This window comes from Danio rerio, chromosome 9 (genome assembly GCF_052040795.2).
Source record: "Danio rerio strain M-AB ecotype USA chromosome 9, GRCz13ab, whole genome shotgun sequence".
NCBI lineage: Eukaryota > Metazoa > Chordata > Actinopteri > Cypriniformes > Danionidae > Danio > Danio rerio.
Genome location: NC_141029.1, coordinates 27,964,104 through 27,989,526, shown reverse-complemented (window position 1 = coordinate 27,989,526; position 25,423 = coordinate 27,964,104). Strand labels below are relative to the sequence as shown.

General features: G+C 35.3%; 1 protein-coding gene across 25 annotated transcripts in view; it reads right to left on the bottom strand.

Annotated features, from left to right (window-relative positions):
* LOC141376138 (uncharacterized) overlaps positions 1–21,844 on the bottom strand; it is a 1,062,333-nt gene extending 1,040,489 nt beyond the window's left edge. For all 25 annotated transcript variants that reach the window (XR_015499513.1, XR_015499510.1, XR_015499506.1 and 22 more), the window contains exon 1: positions 21,719–21,844. The gene's annotated coding sequence lies outside the window, so the exon portion shown is untranslated. The remainder of the gene's footprint in view (positions 1–21,718) is intronic.
* Positions 21,845–25,423: the final 3,579 nt, after the last annotated feature.

Genomic DNA, 25,423 nt, shown 5'->3' with positions numbered 1-25,423 from the left:
AACACTTTATTAGTCATTAAGTCTTTAGTAGTTTGCAAACATGTCAACTTATTCTACTAATCTCACAGTCTAATATTCTAATGACATCATCTATGTAATGTAATGTAATGTATTTTTTATTTAGTGCCATGTCAGCAACCAAGGCTATTTTCATGGCAGGAATCTTTCAACAATAAATATACAATTTAAAAATCAACAAACAAAATAAAACATAAATTAAATAAGATTTTTTGTGTTAATACATGATAAAAATTCTAAAATCTTTTCTGGTTCCACTTTGTCAAAAATGTCCTTAAAAGAGTTCATTTCATAAAAAGTCCTTCTGGAATCAGTAAAAGCAGTACAGTCCAGTAAAATATGTTTTACAGTAATAGGAGTTTTGCAGCACAAACACTGAGTGGGGTTTTCACCTTGGTGCAAAAAACCATGTGTAATTCTCGTATGCCCAATACGGCATCTGGTAAAAACTACTTGATCAAATCGATTCTTAAAATGTCTTAAAATTCTGTGTGAAACTTCAGGTTGGATTTCATGTAGTTTATTGTTTTCTAATGCATCCCATTCCTTTTGCCACTTGTTTAAAATGTAAGCGTTGATAAAAGGTTTCATCTCTGAAGGAGGAATTTGGCATTTGTTCACTACTTGTTTCAAAGCATCTTTAGCAGCTGCATCAGCTCGCTCATTGCCTAAAAGCCCGACATGTCCAGGAACCCAGCAAAAAATGATGTGATAAAACTGATTTTGTAGTTGGTGAACTTTAGTTAAAATATTTTCAATCAAAGGATGATCATTCGTTGAAGATTCCATAACTTGGAGGCATGATTTAGAGTCTGTGAAAATGATGGATTTCTTTTGTTGTGCATTTTCTATGTACTCCAATGCTAAAAGTAAAGCGCGGGCTTCAGCTGTGAATATAGAGCATTCTTTAGGTAGACTGATTCCATGACTTTGTTCCCCTGTCACCATTGCTGCTGCTACATTACTTTCCATCTTTGAACCATCTGTGAAGATTGGTATGTGCTGAGAGTATTGAGTTCTGATATCCAGGTATTGTTGTTTGTACATATTGGGATGAGTAACTCCTTTCTTCTGGTGTCCTAGCTCCATATTGATTATAGGCATCTTTAAATTCCAGGGAGGCAATGAGTTGAAGTGTATTTGCTTTAAAATGTCCAGGTTTAAATTTAGATTTTGTAAGTGTGAATTGATAGACATCATCTATGACACGTACAGTAGTTGCAAAAGAATGTTAAGATTTGTGTATATTTTTAAGTAAACTTCTCATTGTAAGTAAAATCAACATACAATCAATTTACCTTGTATTGTTGTTAATGTACCAATGTGAGGCAATAATTTGTGAATGAGTATATTCATAAGTTGAGTACATTTTCACTAATGAACGGATGTGCGCTTTAATGGGCTCAATCGATGAGATGAAAGTTGAAAGGATGAAGACCTCCCAGTAGACCAGATTAGTTTGAAAGCGCCTGTCAGCAGTAGGTCTCAAACTAATGCAACATAACTAGACCTCAGCGATCGATCATTAGCAGTCAGAGATATTACACGCTGCTCTATTGATTTACAAAAGCCACAGCACACACCTTTATAAGCATGTGTTCGTGTGTATGAGGGAGACACAATTGTATTCATTAATGCTGGTGGTACATGCTTCATTGTTTTCTATGGCTCTATGAAGAATAGCGATAGCGGGGTAAAGGTTCTTTAGATTTCTAAACTGTTCTACTAAGGAAACACAGTTCTTTCAGAAACACTGATCCCTGTGAGGATCTTTGGGGAACCAAAAATTTTATTATTTTGGCAGTCGTTTAAAAAATTAAAAGTCCTTCAATCTTGACTCCATGTTGGTTACAGAAGTTGTTTTTGTTATTTTCAGCCACAACAACAAATAACTATTGTCAATCCTTTTTTTTCAGTGCTGCCATGCCATCTGTGAAATCTCATTGGACCACAGTCTTCCTACTTTTGTAGAATAAACACAGAAAAACTTCTCCTGATTGGCATTCTTTGTTATGGAGATGCTTTGTTGAAAACATGTGACAGCATATCAAACTTTGTAACCATGAAGCTAGATTAGCTGGGTAGCCAGATAAGTTTGCACCAATGCTGGGTTTTTGGTACTATGAAGGTAGCTCAGCTCAGCTCAGCTGCTCCATAATACCATAGCAACAAAGAGTGATTAAAGTCCAGTAGCTTTCATGTTACCTAAAACCCAAGATTGGTGTAAACTAAGCTGAAACATAACTGACTAGCCAGCTAATCCAGTTTCAGCTAATCAGTGCAAGCCCCAGCTCCATGTTTTCATGCTGTTTAATTTTGTAGCATCAAGACTTACAAGACCAGACAACAATTTCATTCAGTCATTCATCTTCCTTCAGCTTAGACCCATTATTCATCAGGGGTCGCTGCAGCGAATGAATTACCAACTTATCCAGCATATGTTCTACACAGCAGATGACCTTCCAGCTGCAACCCAGTACTGGGAAACGCTCTCACATTCACACACATACACTACGGCCACTTTATATTATTTAATTCACCTATAGCTCATGTCTTTGGACTGTGCGGGAAACCAGAGCACCCGGAGAAAACCCACGCTTACATGGTGAAAACCTACAAACTCCACACAGAAATGCCAACTGAACTAGTCGGAACTTGAACCAGCAACCATCTTGCTATAAGTCAACAGTGCTAACCACTGAGCCACAGTGCCACCATGGCAGCAATTTCAAATGTCCAACTTTCATGAGCACACGAGTTGCAGCCTCAGCTGTTTTTAGCTGACACGAGAGGAATCTTAGATGAGTGTCAGCGCTGCGCTCTTCTTGTGCTGCTGTAGCTCATCTGCTTCAAGTTTGATGTGTTCAGTGTCTACAGATGCACTACTCCAGACTTTGTTGTAGCATGTGGAACATGACATTTTCACACACTGAACTGCTGCTAATTGGACATTTTCTCCTATTTCTGGACACTCTCCACAAACCCTAGAACTGATTGTATTTGTAAATCCCAGTAGATTACCAGATTCTAGAAATCCTAACAATCATACCGCGGTCAAAGTCACTTAAATCACCTTTCACTAAAAAAAATTGGATTTACTCAATTTTGTTAAGTGGCTACAAACTATTTATACAGGCTAAATTTAAGCAAATAAATTAAGTTGAACATTAGTAAATTCAATTTGTTTAAATTCAGCCCATACATTGTTTGCAACCACTTACTCTAAATAAATGCAATCATTTTTTCAGTGTTCTTGCCCATTGTCATGACGCTCAGATTGATCTTCAGCAGCTCATCTTGATCATTTCTACATGCCTAAATGCACTTGAGTTGCAGCCATATCATTAGATCAGATATCAGTGTCAATGATAAACATTGACACCTAATAAAGTGAAAAGTGAGTGTATATATATATTATATTTATTCGTAAGGATCATGTATCAAAATAGTCAACTTTCAATGTCATGTTGAAGAGACATAACAATTAATTTGTAAAGGTTCAATAAGCCGCTCTGTAGAAATGTGAAATTCCTAAGACTCTGTCTGTGAATACAGTTTGACAGACTGCAGGTGTCATGACATCAGCTCTTTCACTCTCGTCCTGTAAATGAACTTGAGTTTTCTACACGGAAGGAGAGAGAAAGACAGATGCTTCCATGAACACATGAATTACTGTGCAAAGCATTCAGACGTGGATGATCCTAATTCCTGACCACAAATCTCTCTCTCTCACACACACACACATGCACGGGTGAAATAAAAAGCTCATTATGTTCATGGACCTGAAGGTATGGCTGTATTCTCTCATCTCAAGGCTGTGAATATTAAAGGATTTCCCTCTTTATTTCTCTCTCTCTCTCTCTCTCTCTTACCCCACAGGCTCTGAAGTGGAAATAAATTGCAATTACACCCATCCAGTTTCTTTTTCTCTTTCCTTATTAATTCATTTTCATGACAACAATTTTTTGGTTTGTGTGTGTGTGTGTGTGTGTGTGTGTGTGTGTGTGTGTGTGTGTGTGTGTGTGTGTGTGTGTGTGTGTGTGTGGTGTGTGTGTGTGTGTGTGTGCGTGTGTGTTTGTGTGATGAGGTGTAGAAGTTCAGAGGGGCGGGGGGTAAGATATCGATCTTAACTTGAGAGTGATGCTCTTCTGATCTCTGCTGGGTTCTGGGCACGCACACACACACACACACACACACACACACACACACAAATACACACATGCAAGTACGCACATGCACTCAAACACACACTCACTCCTAGGGTTGATTCCACAGTCCAAAGTGTACCCATGGCAACAAGAGAGGTGTAAGACCCAAAGTTGAAACATAGCCAAGGGTCTCATTTGTGTGCGTCTGACTCTAAACATGAAAGAAGAGCACCGTGAGCATGGTATGAAATAGGAGTTTGTGTTGTAAATCATAAAAATTTATTTTGCAGCCATCCGCTCACCACATAAGAAACTTTGAGCCATCTTCAGGTGTGTGTGTGTGTGTGTGTGTGTGTGGTTGCGTGTCAGGACTCTATGCGTCAGTAACAGTGTCTCATTAAGGTCAATTTAAAAGCAGCTGCTTCAGTTTTACCGCTCAAGTCTCCTGATGTAGCTAACACCCGTTTTAGCTATTAGGTGGCATTTCTCCAGCTGAATTTATAACGCTGGCGAGATGGAAATAAAGGGAAAATGTATACGACCCTATAGATTAAACTCAGCGCTTTTGAGATGCTATCTAAGCACTGAAATATAAGCTAAAGCTGGGAGGCATTACGGCTCTTTACTGTAAAGTTATTCATCATTTTCGCCCCCTCCTTTCCTCCATCTGTCTCTATTCACCCCTGTTTGCATATGTATATTTCTGTTTGTGTGTGTGTGTGTGTATGTGTGTGTGCACGCACATTAACAATGCTGCCTATTGTAAGACTGACATTTACAGATTACACAAATATAAACAAACTAGCATCTTCTCAATGAATCAAGTGAGAAATAATAAAACAAAAATACAACAGAGCAATATTGAATAATATGAGAAATGTGTAAAAATGAGGATGAGATGTTGCTCTTATACATTGTTTCTGTGTATTTTTGTTCCATTAGTAAACGTAATTTAAAAAATTCTGCAGCAAAATCGATCATCTCATCAAATGAATGTAGCAGTGACATTTTATTCCGAATGAATCAGTGTTCTTGAATAAACAGCAGTAAACGATTCAATAGTCTTGTGTGTGCAGACTTTCATATTGACGGCAGAAGATCTTAGCCGTTTTGAATGGTCAAGATCCACTTTAGAGGCCTTTTAACTACCAAGTGAAGCAACTAATCATGTTTTGTTTTGTGTTGTGTTATATGAAAAGCCACGGAAATGTCCCACAATATCAGTCTGCTCAACCAGTAAATCATACTCATCAACTCACAAACACTTCAATGCTTTCAACAACAATAGTGCATCAGTCTCCTAAAGCATCATATGTTACGCTTTAGTTTTAAATACTAATTCCCACTGTTAACTAATGGCTTATTACCTGCCTATTATTAAGATGCTGGTTGTTTATTACTATTTATAAAGTATATGATCGTGTTCTACATCCCTAATTACCTGACACCAAAACCCAGCTACTACTTTACTAACTATTAATAAGCAGCATATTAGTAGTTTATGGAGCTAAAATTCATAGTTAGTGGTTTATTAATAGCAAGAATTGTACCTTAAAATAAAGTGTGACTGTTTTTTTTAACTCAAACTTATGGAATCAACTATTTTAAAAGCAAAAAAGTAATAACAAATTTGTGTGCATGAAATGATTTTGGAGGGTGTATCCATTAATGCATACATTTACACTAAAACAGCAAGCATCTGAAATTCTGAACAAAGAATATAGCATTACATACACTGTACAATGACATGCACGGGATACTAAAGAAACATCTCTGATAAAAGTATCTTTTCATTTTTAACTCCAAGAGATGGTTCTGGAGAACCAAACACAAGACTAAATCATCCAAATGCCATGTCAGCATCTGTTTCTTTTTTGCTCACATATGCGGAGATATATGTGAAATCCCCTTCTTGTTCAGGTATTTAACTTTATCTTTCATCTAATAGATGTTAGAGGTCAAACAACTAGCCGAACTGGGTCTTAAGGGAAAGCTTCAAAAATCAGAAAAAAAACAGCCAGGCTTGGAAAATAAGATTCTTGCAAAATGTAGTCTTCAAATAAGTGAAAATATCTCTTTTAGATTACACTAAGTCCCTCAAGCAAACTCTTAGATGTCTTCTCAATAGTTTATCACTAGTGAGGAGTCTTTTCTTTAAAAATATTTCATTTGAAACAAATCTTTCATGTAATTCATGAGGAACAATTTATCTCCGGGAGTGAATTGTTCATTTTATGCATATGAATATAAAAGATTTAAGAATCCAGTATTTAGTCATTTGTTTTAATTAATGTTCATTGTCACTGATTTAAGGATTACATCTCTGTATAATTTCCAGATGTAGTGCTAAAAACGTAACACACAAACACACACACCTCTACAGCATCCTGTCGAAATTCCACCAATCAAAGAACAACTTCAAACTACAAAACCCAAGTGTTTCCAGTCAAGTGTGCCATCAGCATTAGACCAATGGTCCACAGGATGAGACTGAGACTAATGATTCAATGACTCATTCAATTCGGTTGAATTAATTCAGCGATGAACTTGTTGCCACCAACTTGTCTAACAAAAAAACCTGCAGAACACTACACCATCTAAAATCAGACAACTTTTATTAGGGGTGTAACGGATCACGGTTGATTGTACAGATCACAACCCACAGTTTGGAGCACATATGATTAGGGCTGTGCAATTAATAGAAAATACGATTTCGATTTTGGCTTCTAACGATTATGAAAAACCATTAATCGAGATAAACGATTATTGCATCATATACCGCCCCCTTTCAGTTGTACATATTTGTTGCTCTTAAAAGCGCGAAAGACCGCATGCTTCTGACTGTGTACGGTGTGCACACACAGTCAGAAGCATGCGGTCAGCATTCGGTCTTATTCGCACACTGGGACGAGCAGAGCACAAACATCTAAAGTCATCTTAACGTGAGTGCTTTAATGGTCAAATAGGTGTCAAACCACGGTGCTTAGTGATTATTCATATTATCTCTCATTTGTGTAATAAACAAACGAGTTGAGAATCAAAAGACACGTGAAAGAGAAATCATTAAAGTGACAACGCCCAATTCCTACTGCCGCCTGTTTTATCATTAATCAAACAACAAAAAGAGAAAATCCCTCGCTGCTCTTGACTGAAGGATTTTTGAAGCTAAAGTGTTTTTCTTACAGTGAAGATGCTTAAAGCACAGTTTGTTCCATATTTTATATTTGCAGTACTGTTTTTGAAATAATTGGAAAGCAAATTGCATTTGTTACCTCCTTTTTTGGCTGATGCGAAAAATGGTCCGATCGGTGACTAAAAAGGTATAATGTGATCCAAACGAGAGATTTGTGATCCGTTACACCACTAACTTTTATATTTAAAGTTTGGCTTCTCATTTACATTTTATGGACCTCAAAAGACAATCTTTTAACAACAGATTTGAAAATGCAAACTTTAATAAATACATTTTTGTCTCCTTGAAAACTACAATGTTTTTAACCTGACAAATAAAATAACACGTTGTCTACATTGTGTGAAATTTACTGTAAAATGAAATTATAATCTTTCATGCCAGTTTAAATGCATTTAGATGCAAATGTGAATTTAAGTGACAATGTACTGCATGATGAAGGTTATTTAACAAAACGAGCTTAATTAAGTTAGAAACATAAAAACCTTTCTACAGTATCGATTGTGTTTATACCACTAGCAATCAGATTTAATGTAATCCTGCATTATAATTGAATCCTACACCATTGCTTTCCCACATGCAGATTGGATCTTCCACAGGTGTCCTTTCATTCCATTAGTGTGTAATCTAGTACCATCATCTTCAGCATTCTCTCTCTCCCAGTCTCTCTTTTCCTGGCTAATGTCCTGTTCTGTGAATCTTTACCCAACAGCCCTGGCATTGTTCTCCTCTCCTCCTCTCACACTCATCTTTCAGTGCATTCCCTTGCTCCGTTCCTCTCTGTCTCTGATTGTCTTCAGATGAGCTGCCATGAGATGACAGACTGACAGAAGTGTGACAGGAGTATGATAGTGATGTCCATCACAACAAGAATGTGAGAAAAATTCAGTTAAAGGTTCAAAGTATCAAGCTTCAGAAAAATCAAACTGGTTAGCAGACTAAAAGGTGAATTCAAATACAGAATGAATGGAAGTGCTTATGTTAAATATCGATTTTAAGGATTTGTTAACCAGAGAATGATGACGTCATCCTGTACGCTTGCCGAGGAAACATTTGTTTAACATACAGATTTGATAAAAGTTTAACAATTGTACTTGTGTTTCTAAAATTATACTAAATTACATTATTAATTTAAAAAAAGCTAAAATAAAACAAGCTTTCCCAGCTAGGAAATTTGGCCTTTTTTACTTTCATCTATTAAGTGTGATATGCCCCATGATGCATTGTATGAATCATAGTAACAACTTCTCTGTTAAACTGTAAAACAACAAATGAATAATAAAACTGTAAAACATATTTTAATTGGGTATAATGAGGCAGCATCATTCTCCTCAGAGTTAGTTTTTTGAATGTTAAAAGTAGAAAACTAATAACCCCCAAAACCCTAAATAAGCAATTATATGGATGTATATTTAATATTAACAGTACTGTAGGGAGTACAAAAAGAAAATAATTTGGAGGAACAAAACACGGTGAACTCAAAAGAGCTTTTGGTCACAGATATGCTTGTGATCCTAAAGTCACATTAAAATATCCGGCATAATGCTGTTTTCCTGATGGAAAAATAAAGTACAATGTAAAACATACCTCTTACTCTATTTTAATCCATACATTTCTCAGCATGTATGAGTACATCCCTCACAAATCTTTCATTTAAATTCATATTGTCTTTGGGACGCATTAAAATATTATATTTGTGCATATTAGATAAGTCAGTACTGAAGCCAAATCTGGAGCTTATGTAACAAAATAACTTCAATAACGGTCCAAATTTAGTAGCTTTATATGTTCTAGGAAAATATTAATTACAAATTGAAATTTAAAGAGAAAAAATATGATGGGTGTCAACCTCAAATGTACTTGACCTCCTTAGGGCTTAATTACTCATTTTAACCTCAAATTAAATAATGTTATATTTTATTCAATTAGCATTTTAACAAAATAAAATAAAGAAAATGGGTTACAGTAAAGCTATTTGACTGTCCTTCAATGACCTATTAAGTGTGTTATTTCTCAATAGAATTGACTCCTTAATTTTGCTCTCTCATGACCAACTCCACATTCTGAAGTACTGTAGTCTGACCATGACTCAACTCTTGCAGACGGGAGGAAACAACTGGAAACATTTTTTTTTAGGGAGAGACTGGACATTTAATCTAACTCAACTTAAGATGACCATGAACAAAGCGGGTGTCATTCTTTCAGTAAGAAACATAAATGAATCAACACTTCTCAAGCACAAAACACATCGCAGAAATTACATAGTCATGGACAGACCGCAATAACAGGACTGATAAAAAAGCAGTAGTTGGAATGAAAAGAAATTTACAGGTTTTAACTGTTACAGCAGAGATCAGACATAGAAAAGAAGCAAGATATTTAGAAAATGTGACTTTTATTAAACACAGTATTTCCCTCTTTAATGTGTCAATGATCAATTGCTTTGCTGGCATTTTTTATTTTTATCATGCAGGTGTATTTCCTGAAATGAGTAATTAAGCCCTGAGGAGGTCAAGTACATTTGAGTTTGACACCCATCAGATTTTTTCCTACCCTGTTGAATTGAAAATTTTTCTCAGAATGTCAGAAATCTCAGGTCTGAGTAGAGGTATTTGAATTGTATTCTTCCCAACCTCCCCCCCCACCCCACCCCCCCACCCCCCCACACAACATTTCTGCTCATTTGTTTTGACCTTTGTTGAATACCGTGACTACATCTAAATATCTTGTAGAGCTGCCCGGTTCACCTTCATTATGGATTTAGACCTTTCTGCCAAGTTTGAGTGTAAAGTAGCAGATGGTGGTTCAAGCACTGCTGGCATTCCATTCCTCATAAGAAAGAAAATGAAATCAATAAGGAGAGTCTGATCACAGAAACTGAACCTAATTCCTTCCTTTCACTGTTATACACATAATGCAAAAGTTTCTATATGATAGTTTCTATTTAGTGCATTTAATATTATTATTAATATTAATATTTATGTATTTATGTATTCAATAATTTTCCTTTGACCTAAAGTCCTTAATTTATCAGGGGTCGACACAGCGGAATGGACCGTCATGTATTCCAGCATGTTTTGCACAGCGGATGCCCTTTCATCTCCAATCCAGTACTGGAAACACCCATACACACATGCACTCATACACTACAGCCAGTTTAGTTTATTGAATTAATTTATTGCGCATGTCTTTAGTGGGGAAAATCAGAGCAACCGGAGGAAACCAATGAGAACAAGAGGAGAACATGCAAACTTCACAAATAAACAGCAACTGACCCAACTTAAGACTTGAACCAGCACCCTTCCTGCTGTGAGGTGAGAGTGCTAACCGCTGAGCCACTGTGTCACCCTTATGTATCTATTATTAATTATAATTATTTTTTGTGCAAAGCACTGATGTTTATTGTATTGTTGTATTTAGACTTTTTTATAGTACTTGTGCATATGACAATAAATTCTGCCTCATTCACACTTAGCAGCGACTTTGTAGCTGCCTGTCACTCTAGGTGGTGACCAACTGCAAACGCAGGTCTGTGTAGGTCTACAGCACGGAGAAAACAACTGGCCTCAGAGCGAGTTGAGAGAGGATCATGTGAGCTCTACCAGGGTATCTGCACATTTTTTAACAGGACATTTAAGACCTTTTAAGACCTTTTTAAGTCCTCTAAAATGAAAATTTAAGACTTTACCTAAACAAAAAAAAGAAAAAACAGGAAAATGTTCAGTGTGTCAACACAGAATGATGTGGTGAAGCATTAGCGTGGCACAACTCACCAGAGCCACGCTCAAGACAGGTCAAAGGGGCGCAAAAACTTTTATGCCGAGTGCTGATTGACCTTACAACCCTAACATTAGGGTACCGGTCTCGTCAGTTTATCAACGTCTAAAGTGCAAGTCTAAGTCTTCGTTGCTGCATTCATGGACTCATCGAACATTATGATGAAAGCGTCCTGGTTTGCTCGTGAAATTAGTTTCTTCTTTAGGTATGGGGCAACACCAAATCGTGCTAAACATACTGTTTTATCTCTTCCACATGTGAACGTACTCGCACACTCTGAGTCAGGGAACATTGCTTGAAAAACTAGGTGGACGTCCTCATTTGAGGTGTACGAGTGGTGGCGGCTTATGGTTTGAAATACCCACAGTATTTCAGCCTTAAATGTAACTATATTCGCAAAGCTGCTGAAGGCATTGCTAGAAGTGGACGGCCTTGTGGAAGGCTGAGGTCGAAGTGCTTGATGAGAACATACTTATGGGCAAACTACTTGCCAGCAACTACACATACTTTTTGTGCTTCTCTGCTTTCATGTGTGAATCGAGCGCTATGTGGCCCATTGTCCTCAGTTTTATCGTCTTTTTACATAAAGCACACCTCCCTTCATGATTACTGGCTGTTTTCTTTAGCCACCCCCGATACTTTTCGTCCTCCAACCAATTGTCATCAAACAAACATTTGCCCATGTTTGCGATTTCGCAAAATGCGTGGTGGCGAAGTATTAATGCAATGCATTCATCAATCATTTGTATGTCACCTATGGAATGATGCAGGTTGCAACCACAAAGTGCTGCCCCCAAATGTTGCGCTGGTCAAATAGCGGTTGAAAAAAATTAATAAAAAAGACGAGTTGGACATGAAATTTAAGATCCCACATGAAATTTAAGACCTCCTTATGGAAAGTTACAGAATTCAAGACATTTTCAGACCTTAAAAATCGAAAATTTTATTTAAGACATTTCAAGACTTTTTAAGGACCCGCGGGGACCCTGTCTACTAGTGCTCCTATTGGCTGTGGCTCAAGAAAGTGTTTATGAGCTTAAAGATTCCATTTATCCAGTATTCATCTTGAGTAAAATTTCTACTTTTTAGCAGTTTGAATCTTTCCTTTTTTGTTTTACTTTTCTTTTTTAAAACTCTTAATTCTGTTTATCTGTTAACAGTTTTAATTAAGTCTAAGTGTGATGTTGTTTGTGAACATTCTATTAAATTTTCTATTATTTTAAAGGTTTTTATATAAATAAAAACTTCTTTTTCCTTTGAAATAATCTGTATATTTAATTTGAAACTAATTTAATATGTAAAATTAATGGAAAAAATAATATTTATATATACTGAAAACCATTTCTATAATAAAATCAATAAACAAATTAACAAATAGTTTCAAATTGTGTTGCAGTGGCATCACTGTCAGTTTTCAAAAATCCATATTCAAGTCCAAAAAGTGAAAAAAATCAGATAAACTAGGTAGATTTCGTGAAGATCTTCCATAACATTCACATCCAGACGGTCACTCCCATCTCATGATCCCAATCTCATCTGAATCATCACATAAAATCACACATTTTCTCTGCTCATATGATTACTCAAACACATTTGCAAAACTAATCTCACCTAAATAGTGCTGATGTTTGGCTTTATTGTATCATTTGTCAATAAATCATCATTATGGTCTGAAGTTCAGACCTGCAGATGTGACAAAAAAACAAAAATTAAATCAAATTTCTCAGAGAGAAATGAATTTGTTTAACTTAAAATACAGTTTTCTAAGTGAATCATGCAGTTTAAATGATTGCACACAGTTAGCTATATTTCACTTTTATATGAACTAACTGCATTTTTATATGATAAATAGTGAGTATATGTGTGAAGAGATATATACGCAGATTGAGAGTAAGGATTCAGCAGGTCACTTTTAACAGAATAAGTCCACACACGATCAAAGTCCTTAATACTATCTAATCACAGAGGCGAGGAGCTAATTCGTCAATTTATATTTATGTATGCAAAGATCCACCACAGTTATTCCAACAATGCAAATGAGCGGAGAATCAGTGTGTTAATGCAGATCTTTTACACTCAAACCCCAGCGTGGCCTTGAATCCCGACCTCAGCTTTAGTCACACATGAGGGAATTCTAGAAATAAAAATGATTTTAATAAATGCATAATTCTGCCTGAATGTGTCTGCGCTGGGGGACGGACAGGCAGAGCGTGTCCTGTGCGCTATTTGAGCAGTAGGGTACTCTCACGAGGGTTTTTCAATGAAATGTTATGATTATTGTTGTGTATGTGTGTGTGTTCGCACATCAGCTGAAGTTCCGTCACATTTAGCTCAAATGATGTAATTGCTATGTTTTGACGGACAGCTCAAAGCTTCTTCAGTGACAGAGGGTGGGGTCTCTCTTGTGACACGCCCCTTGAGAGCTGCCAATCATTTTGATTGATAGGCCTCAGTAAGCTGAAACTCTCTTGACGTTTGGTGGTTTGACAGTCAGTGACAGAGGAAGAGAAGAGAAGCCACTGGGGGAATGAGGATGATAAACACTGGTGTTTAGTTTCATAATAAGCCTAGACTTGGAGCCTGTGGAGCTGTGTTTTTGGAAGGAAATCTGAATATTTTTCTGAACACATTTTAAGATCAAGTAATATAATGTATATTATTAAATATTTTTAAATTGTGACATCAAATAAATTTTACAAAGTGATTTTATTTACATAGAAGCCTTATTATATACAAGTAAAGTTTTTATAAATTTTATGGAAATAAAATATCAGCATATGGGTAAAATTCATTCATTCATTCATTCATTTTCTTTTCGGCTTGGTCACTTTATTAATCTGGGGTCGCCACAGCAGAATGAACCGCCAACTTATCCAGCATGTTTTTACGCAGCGGATGCCCTTCCAGCTGCAACCCATCCCTGAGAAACATAAATACACACATACACTACGGACAATTTAGCCTACCCAATTCACCTGTACCGCATGTCTTTGGACTGTGGGGGAAACTGGAGGACCTGGAGGAAACCCACACAAATGCGGGAACAACATGCAAACTCCACACAGAAACGCCAACTGACCCAGCCGAGGATCGAACCAGCGACCTTCTTGCTATAAGGCGACAGCACTACCTACTGCGCCACTGCGTCACCCATGGGTAAAATAAAACAATAAAAAATGCTGGGTTCCACACAACTCCTCCATTATGTCCCCACAACAATTGATTAAGTTCACTTTTTCATTTTTACGACTTTAAATGGACTAATTATAAAACAATTAATTTGTTCAAATTTAAATAAGTAGCTTGAAAAAGCAGCAACATAATTTCTCAGTGAACGTTCCATTATCATTGATAGTACTTGTTTATTCTGACTAGTACTTATTAAAATATATACATATGAATGAATATGAAATCGTATAAACGTTATTACAGTGGTTCTCAAACTTTTTTCACCAAGTACCACCTTAGAAAAAAGTTGTCTCTCCAAGTACCACCTTACGACGCTATTTTTTTAACCAGTCTTAAAAAATAGCGTCGTAGGCCTAATTAAGCAGCTACAGGTGTGCACATTGTTAAAAACGATGCAGATTAATTTCTATTATTAAGAATATGTATTATTGTCAGTCACTTTAAACATTTTAAATAGTCTGAACATTAACTGTGCTTGCAGGTAAAAAAAAAAAAACGTTTTAGTTAAAATGTGCTTTTAAAAGTTCATTAAAAAATGGCGCTGTTCTTAAAAAGTAAAAAGAAAACTGCAGTACTTAAATCCAAAGTTTTCATAGTAGCCTATTCATCAAAAAGTTGGAAATGTTGCTTGGACCTCATAAATATAGGCTAAATGTCATATTCATACACTTTCAGACAAATCTTGAAATATATGTTAAATGTACATATGACAGGGTTCATACAGGGACAGCCTAATGAAAATCAATTCCAGCACCTATTTTTCAAGACTGACATGTATTGAAGACCTGAAATGTATTGTCAGCAACCCATAAAACATTATATTGGAATAGATACAAATAAAAACCATTCATAATAATAATAATAATAATAATAATAATATTTATTAACCATATATTAATAATATAATAAACCTGCACTAAATGCTTATAAAATCTTTTTTGTACTCAAGTAAAAATACTATTACACGGCTAAAATAACACAAATTTTAGTAAATAATACTAATATTAGGTAAAAGTACAAATACTCTCTTAATAAGTACTAGTTAAAAAAATCTGATTTTCATTATGAAATCACTTTTTTTAAGTGTAAACTTGATTGAATGGTTTAATTGCTTAAATCCCAAAGCTACATGTATAGGAACTTGCCCTAACAAAGGAAGTGTGACCGATTTTTCCTTTCATGACAATTAATCTTTTTCAATAGCACTGGTAAAACTACCACATAATCTTTAAGGCCATCAAGACAGTTTTTGCCCATTTTTTAAACAATATTTTCAAGCTTTGAAAGGTTAAATTAAAGTATATGGTAAAAATATTTAAATTTAGCCTTTTATTTACATATTTTACACTATTTTTCTTTACAATATGGCAAATTTATTTTCTTAAATAGCTGTACATCACATGGAGATTTTATTTTACACTTGATCTTAATCTAAAATACAAACTTTAAAAAAATACAAGTACACTGTCAGTTAAAAAAAATAAAACAAATGACTTAATTTTACTTGAGGTATTTGAAATATGACAGCACTACATTTATCAAAGCGGTGCTTTAAGAGCTTTATTGTTAATTTTGATAAATAAACAATAAGTAACAATGGATTGCTTTGACCTGTAATGCTTTAAGACAGATCAGAATACAGCTAAATGTATAAATCACACAAATACCTCATCCAGAAACATTTGCAGCATAATTATTTTGTCGTAAAGAAATAAACAAATTCCCTTTGCTAAAAGTAAGTTTCACTTCACAACACAGCTAAACAAGACCATTAGCATTGTCATCGATTATGCATCAATCTATTTCTAAATACTTTAATAGTGGAAAGATCGCGATTGTATTCAATCTGAGCACGCAGGCGATCATGAGAGCACTTGCAGTTAGTTTGAAAAAAGCATATTTAAGAGCTCGCATATCTGTTTTAGCGATTTGCGTACATTAATGCGCTCTCGTGATAAAACAAAGCACTCGCCACAATTGCAGAAATAAGTTATTGCGCAATACCTCCATTCCCGCGCCGCCATTCAGACTGTATAGAGGAGTGACAGGTCAGAGGCGAGTCGACTGGCTGTCGAAGGGCGAAACGTGTATGAAGATCATAAAATAGGCAGGAAATATGTCCGCGGTTTAATAACTCTGCTAGACATTTCTATAGTGAAAACATCCGAGAAGCATTATTCCAACAAAACATTTGTTTTTAAGTTGTTTTTTTCTGTCTCTGCAACACAGAAAGCCTTTGTCCCGCCCTTACGTTTCACGCAAAACTAGACAAGGTCGACTGTGATTGGCTACTTTTCATGTCAGTCAAATCACGCTTCAGAATCAATTCTTAAACTTCGGAAACTGATATTCAGCAGCTTATGACACAATGCACTAAAATAAACACTCTAAGCACAGAGCTGTGATCGTACGCTTCACTAAACAGCCAATGCTTATCACATCGATGTTATAATACGCATCAAAGGATTAAAAGTGTTAATTGTTTATTTCATTATTTGGCGATTCCTCCGCGTACCACTAGGAGGAAGCCCACGTACCACTAGTGGTACGCGTACCACAGTTTGAGAACCACTGCGTTATTACATTTTAAATTATTAAACACTTCTTTTGATAAATGGATTGATTGGTAAAATAAAGATTTAAAATAACAGTTAATCAGTATCATAGATCTGCACTCTGTTCCTGAAATATAGTTTTTAGAAATATGTAAATCATAAAAAATATTATGTTCGTATTTAAAAAAAGGATAGATTGTGGCGTACTAGAAGAAAATACAACAACATTCTTCTATATCGAGTGACTACATCTTTAAACATAAACAACCATTCAAAAGTTTGTAATATTTTTTTAATCATACATTCATTCCTTTTTCTTCCATGTTCTTAGTCCAGCGGAATGAACAGCCAACTTATCCAGCATATGTTTTACACAGCGGATGCCCTTCTAGCTGCAACCCAATACTAGGAAACACCCATACACACTTAGACACTACAGACAATTTAGTTTATTTCATTCACATATAGTGCATGTCTTTGGACTGTGGGGAAAACTGGAGCACCCAGAGGAAATCCAGGCGAACATAGGGGGAACATGCAGGGAGAACTCTACACAGAAATGCCAACTAACGTTCTTGCTGTGAGGTGAAAATGCTTAACCACTGAGCCACCGTTTTGCCATTTTTTAAAATTCATTTTAATAATAATTTCAGAATTTTAAGGCTAAACTAAGGCTGCATTTGTTTAAATAACAAAAAAAAAAATATATATATATATATATATATATATATATATATATATATATATATATATATATATATATACAGTATATATATATATATATATATATATATATATATATATATATATATATATTTTTTTTTTTTTTTTTTTTTTTGTTATTTAAACAAATGCAGCCTTAGTTTAGCCTTAAAATTCTGAAATTATTATAATTATTATAATTATTTCACAATTAATATAACTTTTTTTTGTAATATATTTACCATGACATTTATTCTGAGGTCAAAGCTGAATTTTTAGCAGCATTACTCAAGGATTTGGGTCACATAATTAACCAGAAATCATTTAATGCTAAAGAAATAACTCTTAAGAATAAATTAACAATGTTAGAAACATTTTCCCTCTATATTTTCATGGATAAAAAAGGCATTTATTTGCAATATCTTTACAGTTAATTGAATTATGTTAAACTTGCTAATAAAAAAAAGTTAAATTTAATTTAAAAATGTGATGTTTTAATGTTTTTTTTATATAAATATATTTTTTAAAATACACCATATTCTTTCCTTGCAACTGGAAGGGCATCCGCTGTGTAAAAAATATGCTGGATAGGTTGGTAGTTCATTCCGTATTGGCGACCCCTGATGAATAAAGAGACTAAGCTGAAGGAAAACAATTAAATGAATGAATGAACCATATTCACTGATCTCCAGATTTAAAGACTACAAAAAGCCAGTCGCATCCAGTTTAATAATACCATTCACCAGCGCTAATCTTTTCAGGTCACAAAGTATTTGCACAAAGTTACAAATTTGACAAATAGTGGGCTGTTCCTCAGATCCTATGGGATTGATTTTGGTTTATTCATTTAGTCATAGTTACAGACATTGATGTGTCAGCATTTTTTAGTGACAGATCATCATTTTTTACATTGACCAACCTGAAACTTCACTGAAAGCAAATACTGATTCACACACACCCAAAACACACCCTGCTCACCTCTCATACAGGCCGCGCGCCTAAACACACTCGACATTTGTCTTCCATAGAGGAGGGCGTTTGTTTATGCGTGTTGTCCTGTCCAGGTGCACAATAGCGGTTAAACAGGCTCAGGATTCAGAGAGAGGTGAAACACAACCAATGGCTATAAATAAAGACAGCCACGTTCCCTGCAAAGCCGAAAGGTGTGCCGAACACCCACATTCCAGACCTGAAACTCGGTTCATCCCAAACCGCTCCATTGATTCCTCTCTCACTATTTTACGTTGAGTTTTGGTTGTCAAAAACAGCGGATTACTCATGCAGCGATGATGCTGGTCAAATGGGAATTTCGACATTGTCTATGTGTGTTTAGTGTAAACACTGACAAACAATTTAGTCATGAACCACATGTGTACAGATAAGCTTTTAAGTTGAATCACACAGCATATTCGTATGATATTACAAATAATGTGCTTCGGTGTCACAAATGTTGACCGCGCTGCACCTCTGGTTCTATTGGAAACAATACGCTCATTGTTTCTCAATTCGCATCCATCCCAGATCTACATTTAGGTCCTGAACTATCAACACATCCAGTGATAAGCGAACTAGACACTCCTTGAATGGCAAATCCTTAGTGATAATCCTATACAAAGACAGAATCAGCGTTTTAAAACATTAACATTATTATGTTTCACTCGGTTTGATGTTTGCTCTGTGCTCTTTCCCACCGAGACTGGAACAAAGAGTTCAATGGCGACATGTGGCTCCTCTAAAAGCGCGCTAGTCGCAGTAATCGGCAGAGATTATTTCGAGTGGATCTCTAGAGACTTCAAGCTCTCTCAAAGCTTTACACCATGTTTACACCATGACGTGACTAAAGACAATAAAACTCCAACTCCGGAAGTCAAAAATCTCCATTCATTTTCTCCATAGGGAAATTGATTTTTAACAATAACTGGTTTAAAGTTTGAAAGACAGCCCCGGTGTGAGCTCTGAGGTTGTTAATCAATTATATATGCTTTTGTAGAACACATCTGTTCTGATTAATTCAACATATTTTAAAACAATCATGTCTAATGGCTGAATTCAGACAGAAAAGTACATTTCCCATTGATGCTGTACAGAAACAGTACTAAAAGATCATACTAATGTAAAAGTACCAGTATGAGTAAAAAGTGGCCCTTTTAAAAGTGCTCAAGAGTAGTGAGCATTACGCTGTGAAAAGCTGATGCAGTTACATGTAATTTGTGCATGTGTTTGTGTAAACGTAACATTCTGGTGTGCAGTTTAATTTAATTATTGCCCAGCAGGTACACAACGTCATAAGACGTTATATTAGGTTAGATTTATATTGTGATGTCAGGTGACCAAAATTCAATGTCTAGTCAGCATCTAAGGACGATCTTACTTTGATGTCCAATAATAATTTGATTGATTTTAGGTTGTGTTGAAAAATGACCAAAATCTAACTTCTTAAACCAACGTCATATTGACGTCAAATACTGACATTTATTCGTCAGGTATGGCAACCAAAATCCAACATCTGATAGATGTCATAGTGGTACCATCCATACAACATCAAGCAGCAACATCATTAGATGTTGATATTTGATTGGTTTTAGGTTGGACGTTGGACATTGACGTCGGCCTGACGTTGAGTTCTGACGTCAACCCCATTTTTCATTCCAAACAACATGCAATGTCCACACGACGATGGAGTACAACATCAATCTGACGTCATGTTGAAATCCTGTGCCTGCTGGGTGTTTAAGGCCATTTCGGTCATCATACAGTAAACATCTGTGATCTTCTCATCAGTGAAATGTATCTAATGTGTCTTTGGGTCAACGCGTGTAAAGATTATGGACATCTTCCTGGACATTTTTATGTTTTAAAACAGTGTGCTGCAATTATAAAGCACCCATGTCTTCAGGTAGTCCATTATGAGGCGATTTACCTTCTATGTGTGATTTGATTGGACAGGAATCACAGAACAGAAAAAATAAATTAGTGACTGCAGGTGAAGAAAAGAAGTGGAGTAAAAGTAAAAAAAAAACTGTACTAAAAATGTACTCAAGGGAAAGTAAAAGTACTGTTTGTTAAAAATGCTGAGAAAGTTACAATTCCTGAGAAAAACGACTCAATCACAGGAATTTGAGTATTTGTAATTAGTTACTTTACACTACTGAACTCAATTAGAGTTTCAGTGAGAAATGTGTGATATAAGTGAACTAGATATAAATGCTAAGTTTTGCAGGATATTGGACCTCCAGGACCGAGACTGAGAACCCCTGATGTATAATATATAAAATCAAAACAATAGTATTTACAAAACTACTGTAGTATTTTGCCATGTGGGTTTTGCAACTTTAAATATGTTTCTCTATAGATTATACTTAGAGTCAGTGTAACAAATATGGCCGACCAGACACATAATTATTTTGCTTTGTTACAGTCAGTAATGTGTTATGTCATTCAAAGCTTTATTTAACTGTAGTTATTTTTCTCATTGATGTTTTTAAGTTGTATCTTTGTCTTCTGTATTAAAATCCAAATCAAGACTGCAAGTTGTTGTGGTTCTCCTTCAAGCTTACAATAAAAAAAATAGTTTAACTGATTTTTTTTTAAAAACCCATATGGAAATAAAAAAAATTAAATATTAACAACAGCCACTAAGGCACTTTAATTTGAGCTATTCGCATCTTCAGAATTGTGCTCTTCTACAGTATGTAGGGCCAAACTGAAACACAATTTCATGCTAGTCTCCCACTGGCATTCCATACATCCAAAAGTCATGGAAACCCACTTTTCAAATACCAAAAAATTAATATATTTCATACAAATACAATATAACAAATAAACCTTTCATATCCGCCCTGTCGTCTAACTTCCAGTTAAAATTGTGACTGCTGCTCTAGATACTACCAGTTGACCATCTAAATGTGCAAAATAGGGAGACAAAAGTTTTCAGTCACACATGGTGGGCTGCTTTTATTTTTAAAATGGTTTTGTTTTAAAGGCTACAGAATGTACCATGATAACCACACAACGATTTTTAATGTTACTAATGTAACTAAAACACACTACTCTGGGATATGCTTTTGAGGTGTTTGTTAACAGTTGTAAGCAGCTAGCATTAAACTGACGAACACATTACAAAAGATGATGAAACTTACCCTCACTTGAAGCGTTGAACAGGTCAATACTTTTCCTACAAGTTGCTCCTTCCTCGTGGAGAGCCTTGTTTTTTCGCGCCCTTTCCGTTCTTGCTTCATTTGTGCTGCTTTGCTTACTGTCCCTCTCCTTTTGTCCGAAATCCGTTTTGCATTAGGCGCGCACACGCGGAGTGGACGTGACTGTGGCAGTAAATAATAAAGATTCACGATCCCGTTTTATGATAAATATATTACTCATGGATTTTATGTTTAACCTAAAGTTGTAAGTTGTTAATACAAAAACAGATTATTATTATTATTATTATTATTATTATTATTATTATTATTATTATTATTATTATTGTTATTATTATTATATAAACTACAAATGTGAGCTTTTACAACCTTAAAAAACACAATGTAGCAGATAGAAAATCTAATGGAATTTAAATAAGTATATAAAATAAATAAGTAGGCTACACTGGAAAATGTTCTAATCAATAAATTATCACTACAAAATGTTTTTATATTGCTTTAACTTCTTTTTTGTTGATATGATTTAACTTGATTTACTTAATTTAATTTGATGTAAATTATTTATTTTTGCCTTTTTTTGTCTCTTTTTATCTCAAAATAACATTAAAGACTATTACATAAACGCCTCAGCATAGCTTCCCTTACAAACCTAGCTCATAAATCTAATTTACCCACACTCAAGTTTACTAAGTTCACCTATCTCTATAAGCTAAGCGATTGTCAGCGCTAACATGCTAGCATGTGATAAAAGCTATACTTGCTCAATTTTAGGCAACAGGTTTACTCAAGTTTCCAAAGTAGATCCATATTTGTAGTTATGCTAAATGACTAAAAATGTGGTTTAACAAGAACTGTTCAAACAATGCCACAGCTAATCTCTGTTTCACCATGGAACAAGATGCTTAAATCATGTTTCATCTTGTTTGTGTGACACATAGATTGGATTTCCAGTGGCTTCTGCTAGTCATTGTTTTGAGAGACTAACTATAAATGAACCTTCAACTCATAACCTCTTGAAAATTGTGCTTCATGCTTCACAAAAGTAAAAACACTCATTCTCATTCTCATAAAGACCTCTTTGATTCGTTTTCTACCATTTTTTACTTCAAAAGCAGTAAAAGATATGGAAGAATGTGTAGAAGAGCAGTGAAGAAGCTCTCCTGAGTGCTGGAAGGAAGTGCTCTGGGGAGACCACCATGCAGATCCTACACCGATTCACAACATGGAAAAACAAGAAAGAGAGCAGGACGACAAAACCCAGCATGCAGTCAAAGAAGTGAATGTTTGTTCAGCCTGAACGATGATCTTCAGATAAACTTGAGGAGAGAGAAGGAACACACTTTCATAATCCCCCGCTTCCTCTTTTGTTTCCACTTAAATGCTAAAATACACATATGGTACACATAGAGTGAACTTTGCCTTAAATAATGACAACAAAGGACATGAAAAAAATGACTATAACATTCAGCCTGAGGTGTTGTCATTTGATAGCTGACACTAAAAACTACAACAACAATACAAATGATTAATTAATTGTGTTCTAAAATTTCAAGATATTAGTTTTCAAATGTTTCACATGTTGGTTTATATAGTGGTTTTAAATCTTCAACTGTGAAGAACGTAGCATTTACCCCAATTAGTCCAAATTAAATGAGATCAGAAAAACGCTTTACAGTGCATCCGGAAAGTATTGATATTGCTTCACTTTTTCTAAATTTGTTTTTGCTACAGCCCTATTTCAAAATGGATTTAAATCCTTTATTTCCTCAAATTCTACATACCTCATAATGACAATGTGTCTTTGGGAATTTTTGCCCACATTTCTCGTTGCAGTACTGCTCAAGCTTTATCAGGTTGGATGGGAAGTGATGGTGTACAGCCATTTTCAGATCTCTCCAGAGATGTTCAATAAGATTTGGATCTGGGCTCTGGCTGGGCCAGATCCAAAGAAGACAGAAGAACTCCACAGAAGAACTCAGACAGAGTGAACACCGGGTTATTGATCACCTCCCTGAATAAGGCTCTTTGCCCCGATCACTCAGCTTAGATGGCCGGCCAGCTCTAGGAAGAGTCCTGGTGGTTCCAAACATCTTCCCCTTACGAATGATGGAGGCTGCTGTGCTCAATGAAACTTTCAGAGCAGCAGAAATTCTTCTGTAACCTTGTGTGGTCCAAAACAAATTGAGGTTCTGAAGAGGTTACTTCCAGTGAATCAAAAACATACCTAAACAAATGGAGCCTGTGCTGTTCAATTACCCAGGTAAAAAAAGGGAGTGCACTAAAAATTTACTTAAATAAAAGTACATTTTAATTATCTCATTTTAGTTATAAACAAAGATATGAACTATAAAGTGCACTAATTAAAAGTAAACTTAAGCAGTACTTAAGTACAATTGTGAATGTAATAAATAATATTTTAATAGATTTTTAGTAAAGCAATAAAGTGTACTGCTTCAAAAATATTCATTCATTCATTTTCTTTTTGGCACAGTCTTTTTATTAATCAGGGATCGCCACAGGGGAATGAACCGCCAACTTATCCTGCATATGTTTTATGCAACGGACTCCCTTCCAGCTGTATCCCATCACTGGCAAACATCCATACACTTTCATTTACACACATACACTACAGACAGTTTTAGCTTACCTAATTCACCTGTAACGCATGTCTTTGGACTGTGAGGGAAACAGGAGCACCAGGAGGAAACCCACGCCAACACAAAGCGAACATGCAAACTCCACACAGAAAATGCCAACTGACCAAGCCGAGGCTCGAATCAGCAAGCTTCTTGCTGTGAGGCGACAGCGCTTTAAAAATATGTATAGTTTTTTTAAAGTATAATTTAAATGCTTTAATTATGAACCTATGCTTTGTTTTAATTCATTTATATTATACAGCACATGCATGTTCTTACAACAAAATCAATCATTTGACAAGGTTATTTTTAGTGAATCAAAAACAGTCAGCACAGCCAACATAGTCAATTCCATGATTAATGAGCTGATTCTTTTTAGTGAATCCAAATTATTTGGTTACTATTCCCCATTTCTTGAACTCGTTTACAATGTAATGTTTAGTGAATCAAAAACATACTGCATGGTTCGATTCATGAACACGACTCATAAACCTTAAAGCGGTCTAAATATATTTTCAATCCTGACCACAGAAGCTGTATTTCTTTTAATTAATTTGACATATACCGTGCATCCAGTGTAGTCCTTTTTTTTTTTTTTTTTTGGGAACTGGCTATTTTTGTAAATCAAAAATATACTGAGTAGCCCTTGAAGTTCGATTCTTGAACATGTCTTATGACCCCATGCTTTAAAGTGTATTTTATATGTACAGCTAAACCAATGAGGTCCAATTTACAACCGTTTTACCTTTCTTATGAATTAAAATGTGTCCTAATAATGAATGAATAACTCATATTTAGGCCCACACAGAATGTACATGTGCAGTAATCGCAGATTTCCAAATTTTTCAGGCCATCGAGTCTATTTATTTACTTATGCAAATGTGTGTACATAATTCTTCAGTGTTTATATTAATTTCAGTAATACTATTGAATAATATGCAAATTCATAGAAGTATTTCCAATAAAGTTTGTAAAGTAATTTTTTTCTGTCATTAAGTACATTTATTATTTGAGAGACTTGCTTCTAGATCTACCAAACAAGTAGATCTAATTG